We start from the raw sequence: 10,716 nt of genomic DNA, 5'->3' as shown, positions 1-10,716 counted from the left end.
TCTGTGAATACCCTTGAGTGGCCCAGCCAGACCCCAGACTTGAACCCAATTGAACATCTCTGGAGACATCTGAAAATGGCTGTACATCAACGCTCCCCACCAACCTGATGGAGCTTGAGAGGTCCTACAGAGAAGAATGGGAGAAAATGCAATAGGTGTGCCAAGATTGTAGCATCATACTCAAAAAGACTTGAGGCTGTAATTGGTGCCAAGGGTGCTTCAACAAAGTATTGAGCAAAGGCTGTACATACTTATGTAAATGTGATTTTTTTTAGGTTTTTATTTTTAATAAATTTGCAAAGATTTTCAACAAACTTTTTCCTGTTGTCATCATGGGGTATTGTTTGTAGAATTTTGAGGAAAATAATGAATTTATTCCATTTTGGAATAAGGCTGTAACATAACAAAATGTAGAAAAAAGTGAAGCGCTGTGAATACTTTCTGGATGCACTGTATGTGCTGCTTGTACTCACAGAATCTGGCTGGCTTCTCTCCCTGAAAGAAAATAGTTCAGGTGGGAAGAAATGGGCCAGGTCCAGTGTGTTCTGTGTACAACCATACAGAGGTCTGTTCTGTAAATGGCCACAGTCGATCAGCAGGTATACAGCCAGAATCATTGGCTGCAACCTGCTGACAAACTCATGCTGTGTCCAATCACAGCACAGATCAGCAGGAGGGTGTGCACAGTGCGCCTAAAAACCAGGAAGTAAGCTGCTACGTACCTGTATGTTGCTTTGCCTGGAGCTGCCGCCGTACTGTGGGCAGGCGGCAAGTGCTTAAAGGAGCAAGATGGAAATTTTTCTCTCTAAAGAACTAATTTCTAACAGCAAATGTAATTTTTGTTTGGGAATTTACATTCGATACAAAATTGAATAATAAAAGCAAACAAAATTTTGAAGTACCGGTACTTTTGAACAACATTTGTCAAGTCCTCGAATGTACTAATGAGAATTTTCATACGATTGTTCGTACATTTGTTCGTAAATCTACTAGTGTGTGGCCAGCTTCTTAACTGATAGAAAGTAGACTCTATGTACTTTGGGTTAATTGCAATGCACTAGACTTTCCGACAGCTGCAGTACTTCCTTGATAGCATTAGCAGTTCACTGCTAGCAAGAGATGAGTTGAGCTGTGACAAGATACTGTATGTTTTAGCCAGATCATCCAACAATATCATGTTTATGGGTCAGATCAGATGAAATGGATTTTGCACAGATTTCCAGCAGAGGTAGCGAGTCAATCCTCAGGAAGTGAATTTAAACATGCTTAGAAAGTAACTACCACATATACTCGAGTATAAGCCACATTTTTCAGCACATATTTTATGCTGAAACCCCCCCCCCCACCCCCTCCTCTCCCGCTGTCATGCAGTCTTAACTGTTCAGCAGCCGTCCACTGTAACAAAGCCCCGCCCCCCTCCTTGTCCACGATAGAAGGAACACTGATACAATGCTGGGAAACTGAATCAGTGTTCCGTCTATCACAGACGAGGAGGAGGCGGGGCTTTCTTACAGTGGACGGCTGCCGAACAGTTAAGACTACAGTTGCATGACACAGCGGGAGACACCCGCTGTTTGTAATCAAAGGTACAGGTGGGCACAGTGAGGCTGCAGATGGGCACAGTGAGGCTGCAGATGGGCACAGTGAGGCTGCAGATGGGCACAGTGAGGCTGCAGATGGGCACAGTGAGGCTGCAGATAGGCATTGTTTACCAGTAGCTGCTGCATTTCTCACCCTAGGCTTATACTCAAGTCAATACGTTTTCCCAGTTTTTTGTGGTCAAATTAGGTGCCTCTGCTTATATTCGGGTCGGCTTATACTTGAGTGTATACAGTATGTTAAAACCTCGTAAACAACAAACCATTTGAAAGTATACAATGCCTTTAAAGGTCCATAAAAAAAAATCATACATACTGGTTATTAATTAACTTTCTTACTCAAAAGCTGACAGTTAATTAAGATTTGGATCTGCACAAGTAGTTTGAGTCTGTTCTATTCAGTTAGTGTTTAACTTGGAATTCCTTGCAGGAATGCTTTCTATTGCTCTAATTCACTTAAAGTGGAGCTCCAACCAAAAGTGGAAGCTCTGCTTGTCTGTCCCCCCTCCGCTGCCACATTTGGCACCTTTTGGGGGATTGGGGAATAGGTTCCTAGTTTTGACCAGGTTCGCCCCCCCCCCCCCCCCCCCTTCCCTGCAGCCCATTCACATAGCGCAGCACTATTTGCGCAGTAGGAAACCAGCTGTGAAGCAGCAAGGCTTCCCTGCCGTTTTCCCTTAGTCAAGATGGCGGCGCCAGGACCCAATAGCCAATTGAAACATTAGCTCGGATGAGGACACTGCTGGATTCCTGGACAGGTAAGTGCCCTAATATTAAAATTCAGCAGCGACAGTATTTGCATAGCTCCCAACTCCCTGATTTTGAGGGACTATCCCTGATTTGGAGCAATATCCCTCTGTCCTTCTTCCCTCCTCATTTGTCCCTCATTTGGGTCTGATCTATAGAGTTGTATATAAAATGCACTATTTATCTTTCAAAAACTGTTTCCCAGTGCTAAACCTTTCATCCCATTTTTAAATTTCTGCATTTGAAAATTCCAGAAACCAATATAAAAGAATAGTAGTGGTAAAAAAGCACATATGGATTTAACTAATAGTTTTTTTTTTGTATAATTTTCCTTTAAGGAGGCATGGCAGGTGGGTGTGTCCTATATCTACATATTTTTGCTAATAGGTGTCCCTCATTCCCATCCCTAAAAGTTGGGAGGTATGTATTTGTAGCTGCTGACTTTAAAAAAAATTGGGGGGGGGGAGCCTGGAGGTCCACTTTATTGTTATCTTTTATAGCATTAATAAACTAGAATGACTGGTAGGTTTACAGCAGCTTATTCAATCTGGTCATTCATGTCCGGGGTGTACAATCCAATAAATTAATTGAGCCCTTAGCTAATAAAAATTGTATCTGATAGATATCTATAAAGAATAATGTTTTGGGGGGTCTGAGAACAATGGAAAATAAAAACGGTATTCCAGCTTGTTCATACTTAGGGATAGATAATAAAACATGTTGAGCATGCTTGGTTTATAGGACAGGCAATGTTAGACGATCCGTGTTACTCTAGACACAAGGGATTCAGAGCTGTAATGGATACTAGAGGAATATTCAGGGAGTCATTGAGATTAGATCATCATGATTCATGGATTAACCCTTTATCTAAAGAAATCCATGCCCTACTAGTTTTCTCTCTGTTATTTGTATCATAACACCCATAATAAGGCCTGCCATACACTGATTTGAAATTTTTGTATTCAGCCGGCAGCCTAGAGAACAAAAATATAGGGGCTTTATTTACATATGCGTTAGCCCTCTAAAGAGCTATCTGCAGTGGATCGCTCTTCAGAGGGTGTTTGACAGGAAGTGAGAAGATATTATGTCACCTCCTCTCCGGCTGTTTTAACCCCTAAAAGCCTGCACTAGAACCGTATACTGAATGGGTCGTGTGCAGTGGGTGGGACTGCCTGCTGAACGTGATGGAGGGATCATTTTTGCATCGTGGTCACAGCATGTGTAAACCCGCTGCTTTTACAGAATCAGGGGGAGCAGTTGGGGGGGGGGCAGTAAAAAAATGTCTCAACCTAGTGTTTTTACTGTTCTCCAATCTCAAATGTAAATGAGGCCTAACAGATTCCTGCAGCCATGCTATATAGCACAGGTAGACGAATCCCTGTTCTGGGCTATTGTGTTTTGACAGCCACTAGCAGTGGCTTCTGGAAAACTCAAACACATCTACATCTGGTTGGATGCAGACGCTGTTTGGCTGACAAATTTTCACTCAAAGAATGTTAGACAGGAGGGGGCCCACAGGGCCACCCACAAAGCAAATTGTGCCTGGCTCTTCTGGAAACTGACATAATTTGCATATTGCATTGCAGTTTATTCCATATTTATCTCTAGCTATCCAAAATAATGCTATGAAGCAGAGTAAATCAAACTGGACTATTCCTACTGCATTTAGCATCTACACTCACCGGCCACTTTAATAGGTACACCTTGCTACTACCGGGTTGGACCCCCTTTTGCCTTCAGAACTGCCTTAATCCTTCTTGGCATAGATTCAACAAGATGTTGGAAATATTCCTCAGAGATTTGAGTCCATATTGAAATGATAGCATCACACAGTTGCTGCAGATTTGCTGGCTGCACATCCATGATGCGAACCTCCTGTTCCACCACATCCCAAAGGTGCTCTATTGGATTGAGATCTGGTGAAACTGGAGGCCACTGGAGTACAGTGAACTTATTGTCATGTTCAAGAAACCAGTGGTGAGATGATTTGAGCTTTGTGACATGGTGCATTATCCTGCTGGAAGTAGCCATCAGAAGATGAGTACACTGTAGTCATAAAGGGATGGACATGGTCAGCAACAATACTCAGGTAGGCCATGACGTTTAAATAATGCTCAATTGGTACTAAGGGGCCCAAAGTGTGCCAAAAAAAATATCCCCCACACCATTACACTACCATCACCAGCCTGAACCATTGATACAAGGCAGGATGGATCCATCCTTTCATGTTGTTTACACCAAATTCTGACCCTACCATCTAAATGTTGCAGATGAATTCGAGACTCATCAGAGCAGGCAACGTTTTTTCAATCTTCTATTGTCTAATTTTGGTGAGCCTGTGGGAATTGTAGCTTCAGTTTCCTGTTCTTAGCTGACAGGAGTGGCACCCAGTGTGGTCTTCTGCTGCTGTAGCCCATCTGCTTTAAGGTTCGATGTGTTGTGCATTCAGAGATGGTATTCTGCATACCTTGGTTGTAACAAGTGGTTACTTGAGTTACTGTTACCTTTATATCATCTTGATCCAGTTTGCCCATTCTCCTCTGACCTCTGACATCAACAAGACATTTTCGTTCACACAACTGATCTCACTGGATATTTTCTCTTTTTCGGACCATTCTCTGTAAACCCTAGAGAAGTTTGTGTGTGAAAATCCCAGTAGATCAGCAGTTTTTGAAATGCTCAGACCAGCCCGTCTTGCACCAACAGCCATGCCACGTTCAAAGTCACATAAATCCCCTTTCTCCCACATTCTGATGCACGGTTTGAACTTCAGCAAGTTGTCTTCACCACGTCTAGATGCCTAAATGCATTGAGTTGTTGCCATGTGATTGGCTGATTAGCAATTTGTGTTACCAAGCAACTGAACGGGTGTACCTACTAAAGTGACCGGTGAGTGTAATGTGATTTCATGTTTTTTTAATGATTGCGTACACCAGGGTATGATTTTAGTACTGTTTTCCATGATGAGTAATGCTTGTTGTTATACAAATGATAGCACATGCTCTACCAAAAGCCCCACCTCAGATTTTCAGCCACACTTATCCAGCTCAGCAGATTCCATCGAGAGGCTGATAGCCGATGCTTCACAAAGTCTCACCCAGCCATTCCTTTTATTGGACAACCTCCTTATTCCTGGAGAGTGACATTACATTTCCAATGGCTGCTCTCAACAACAGCATCTTTTTTCTGTGAACAATCTAAGCGTCAGCATCTCATTATTACATCCAGCTTTGTGTGAGACTGTGTGCAGCCCCTCCTTTGCAGCAGCACAAGAAAGACACACAATCTATGGCCATGTCAGCGGAAACTGCATGCTTGAAAAGTGGCATTTCCCAGCACAAAGACTCCTGTCCAGTGTGGGGGGGGAGCAGTTTATTGCAGGAGAATAACATCCCTGTGAATGTCTACTGATCCCACAAGCTTGATTTCAAGCGGCTGTCTTTTTTTTTTTTTTTTTTTTTTTTCTTTTAACGTTTTTCTTGGCAGAGGAAAGCCATACATTGAGTGCTGCACTGGTTGATCACAATAGCCCTTTTTCTTAGATAACTATAGAAATAAGGTGACCATCAACTGACCCAGCTCGCAACAAGCTGAGAAAAGATTGCATATGTATGGGCTGCCACTGACCAGTGCAGACCCTGAGCCAAAATAAGAGAGGGCCACCATTGAGGGTGTCTGCAAGGTATCATACACATTGGACCAGTGTAAATGTGCATGTTTATACTGTGACCAATCTATATGGCAATCCAGCTTTAACATGCTCTAGGCCAGGGTTTCTCAACAAGGGTTCCATTGAACCCTAAGGTTCCTCCAGTGGTTGCTAGGGGTTCCTTGAGAAATGAGCAATTTCTGCCTCTCAGATAAGTTCCCACTGCCACCATTGATCTTTTTAGCTATTTGTAAGGGGGTAATTCTTCCCAGTGTCCACAATTGTAAGGAGAATTCTTCCCACTGGCAATCACACTAATGTATCATGAGTTGTAGATATAGTAATTTTTAGCAAGAGTTTCCTTGAGACATGAAAGTTATATCAAGGGTTCCTCTGTGTTTAAAAGTTTGAGACAGCTCCTAGAGAGACGCTTTCGGCTCTTTTTCGGGTCTTCGTGTCAATCCCTCCAAATCTAAGGCTCTCTCGGGCAACCACTCTTCTTCAGTATTGATGGACTTGAAAACAGCCTTCCCCTTTCAGTGGTATTCTTCGTTGCCTTACCTGGGAATCCCCCTTACTTCAACATATGCGGGATTGTACCAGGCCAATTTCCCATCCTTATTTAAAAAATTGTCCAACACGCTGTCTTCCTGGTCCTATTTACCATTGTCTTAGTTTGGCAGGACAACCGCAATTCGTATGTCCTATCTCCCAAAACTGCTTTATTTTTTCCAAGTCTTGCCTGTTTTAGTCCCTTCACATATTTTACAAATACACCAACGCAAGCTTTTGCAGTTTATATGGGGTTCTATTTGTCCTCGAATCAATAAACAAGTTTTGTACACTCAACTGATCACTGGCGGCCTTTCGGTCCCTAACTTGCAGTCCTACTACACTATGGCAAGCATGGCTACGCTCTCCCATGTTCATGACGCGCAGCAGATGCAGCCATGGGCCACAATTGACCTTGTTGATTCCAACCCCATACCTGTTTCTGCTTTACCCTGGCTCCCTCCCATTCATTGCCTGGCTGTAATAGGGCCATGTCTAGCCCACTCTCTACGATTATGGGACTCCTTTAAATATTCCGTGGGTTTGATCTACCCTCATCTCCCACTTTTACGACTTCTCCAGTGCCCATTGTTTCCTCCAGGCTGTGAAAATCCGGCCCAATTCTCATGGTGGACCACGAATAGGTTCACGGACATCCACTCCCTGGTAACTCCTACTAGGATATTGACGTTCGATGCCTTACGTTCTTATCATTATATCCCCTTGCTAGAACACTATAGCTACCTACAACTTAGGCACTTTCTCCAAGAACTCATTAAATCCCTCCCAACCCCATATATTCTGACTCCCTTTGCGAGTATACGTAGAACTAGACCCCATTCTCTGGGCATGATATCTCTGATATACTCATTATAAACTCTGCAAGAAAACCCCCGCATAGACCCTATCATGTCCAATAGGAAAATAAACTAGGGAGGCAGCTTGATCCAGGGGACTGGCAGGCTATGACCATAGCCATCTCCAAATGTTCAAAAAATGCCCTTATATTGGAGAATGCCTATAAAGTGCTGTATAGGTGGTACTACACGCCGGCTAGATTGGCCCGCTTTATCCCAACTTACTCTCCTCTCTGTTTTTGGGGATGCTCACAAGAAGGCTCCATGGCACATATCTCGTGGTCATGCCTGAGGGCGTGCAGGTTATGGGTCAGGGTCTACGCTCTTATTCGGAATGAATTACATGTTAATCTTAAAAGGTACCCCTATGAAGCCCTTCTAGGCAAACCTATTGCCGAATTACTACGACCAGAATGGCAACTGGCACACATCTTTTTACTGCAACTAAGCTGACAATTGCTAAGACATGGAAAACCCCCATGCTCAGTTTTGAGGCGGTCAAGTACAGTATGAACGATGTCATGGTGAATGAGAAATTGACAGCCATTTTGTTAGACACGCATGACAAGTTTCTTAGAGTTTGGCAGCCATGGATTACGTATACTCAGCCTTCCTGGTTCGACAGTACGTTTCTTTCGATTTAAGACTCCTCTGGCTCGCACCCCGTGGACACTCTTCTTCTTCTCTTCTCCTTTCCTATTCACCTTCTGCTTTTCAGACTCTCTCTCTTCTTATTGGTTGCTTCCTTCTTTTTAGTTCATAATGCTTTATGTATTATCGCATATGCCTGTCAGGTAGACAGGGATAGTCCTGATCGGATTGGGTATACTTTATAACTGCATTTTCAGTATTTTTTTTTTAATTCACTTCTAATTGTTGAGTTACATCCACATTGACAGGGAGACCTTTGATCAAAATTTTGTTTGGATATGCTGGGTTCCACATGTGGATAATTTTGTTTACAGGCGCCTTATGATCCCTGAGACAGCTCAGAACGCCTCTTCTGGACTTATAATGTTTTTTCCTTGCTCACCCCATGGAGCATTGAGGCTAGCGCCAGCATATTCCTAATGTTCATGTTCCTTTCTTCTCATTTCCCACATGTTTTTTTCTTTTTATTTTGTCCTTTGTTTATTGCATTATGTAACCATCTGCATGTTGACCTGATATGTTGGATCACATGCTAATAAATCTTTATGACAGAAAAGTTTGAGACAGGCTGCTCTAGGCATTATTTTCCAGTTTTGTATGGAATTGTGAAAAGTTAACATTTCTATCAGGTTTTTATTTCTGTTTGTGGACTATTTGGGGAGGTTTTTCCCACTCTTCTTGTTTCTTGGATACCCATACAAGACCTAGGAGGACAGGATGGCACAAAACAAGACTGCTGCAATGGTCTCTGGAAATAATGAGCCATCCTAAACGATTGTATTTCATTACCTGAGATCAATAACTGTTTCTAAAGGTCAATAAAAAATTCATGGTATCAGCTCCAGGGACAAGTCACATCTGCATCCAGATTAACAGTCACAACAAAAAATAGTCGAGGAGAAAGTCCCTTACTAAACCATATAGGACTTTTTAATATTTGAAGTTGTCAATGAGGTAACACAATGTAGACTTTTCATTAAAACAAGAACAGCTTTATTAGAAATGGATAAAACAGTAGTCGGGTCAAAATTACCACACAAACAGCAAAAGCATTACAAGTAGTCATAAGACACAAATCTTACTGAGTAGCTTGACATAAGTTGATATTCAAAATTCCAGATATTATGTTCCAACACATTTCGCAGAATAGATCTGCTTCCTCAGGGAACTTCTGTGTATATCAACTGTATGAGTAGATTAGAAATGTTAGTTCGCTGCAACTCAGAAAAAGGGAAGCTGCATATGAAGGCTACCTCGCCCCCGGCCAAAACACAGGGAGCAGTCAGATGGGCACTGGACCAGCCAGAAGGATAAAGGAGCGGCCCCAAGCAAGCCCACCGCGACCACCAAAGATGCAAAAGCAACCGTGCTTGGGGACATCCGCCGCAACAATTCCATTGTTTTTTTGATTAGTCTACATTGTGTCACCTCACTGACAACGCCACATTCTAAAAAGTGTGGCAGTGGTTGTCAACTTATGAGCTAAAGGGGGTCTCAAATGTGGCCCCTGACATGACCAAAGGGCCGCACATAATATATGTAATGCTTCAGAGGACTGTCAGAAACTGCAGACCTGATGGAGGAAATAAGGGTCAGAGAGTGTGGAAGTGCTACGCTTTGGTTGGGAATATGCTGCAGAAGACAATACGAAACTGGGAACATGTTACATGAGGCTAGTAAGGATCAATGCTATTACCCTAATCAGTGTTTTCACTACAGACTGCTGAGGTCCTACGGCCACACATTATATACCCAAGGGCTGTATGTGGCCCCCGAGCCGCAGGTTGGGCACCAGGAATGTAGGGTTCTAAGACTCATTAACAAGACAAGGAATTGGTCGCACACTGGAACTCTAAATTATCTCGATGTCATCTTTATTGTCAAAAAAGGGTCAGACAGATACAGGAAATGGTAGACATTTCACAAGCGATAGCTTGCTTGTTCACAACCAATGTAACACTAAACAGGCAGGTCTTTTAAGGGAGTCCACCCAAATTGGGATACACCCAAAAACACACCTGGCTCTAATAGTGCCACATACAAACAACATTTCAACCAACATTTTTAAAACATTGCAACGTTTAAAACGCATACATATGTCTAAACAAATGCACACAAAAACAATAACAGTCATAATAAAAATATATATAAGTAAGCTTGCTGTCATGTATCCAAAGTTAAATCACAAGTAAATCATGAAAAAGGAGAAAAGGTAAAGAAAAGGACAATAAAACCTAGAAAAAAAAAGACACAAAGTGTCCAAATCCAGGCTTGTAAATGCCCAAAAAGGGTTAACCAAAAACACACCTGTTCATCGAATATATGAAATGCAAAATATCTATGCACACATTATGAACATTCATAGGTGTGTATGTAAATAGATGTTTAGACATATGTATGCGTTTTAAACGTTGCAATGTTTTTAAAATGTTGGTTGAAATGTTGTTTGTATGTGGCACTATTAGAGCCAGGTGTGTTTTTGGGTGTATCCCAATTTGGGTGGACTCCCTTAAAAGACCTGCCTGTTTAGTGTTACATTGGTTGTGAACAAGCAAGCTATCGCTTGTGAAACGTCTACCATTGCCTGTATCTGTCTGACCCTTTTTTGACAATAAAGATGACATCGAGATAATTTGGAGTTCCAGTGTGCGACCAATTCCTT

This window comes from Aquarana catesbeiana, linkage group LG05 (genome assembly GCF_042186555.1).
Source record: "Aquarana catesbeiana isolate 2022-GZ linkage group LG05, ASM4218655v1, whole genome shotgun sequence".
Taxonomy (NCBI): Eukaryota; Metazoa; Chordata; class Amphibia; order Anura; family Ranidae; genus Aquarana; species Aquarana catesbeiana.
This window is presented reverse-complemented; position numbering follows the sequence as displayed.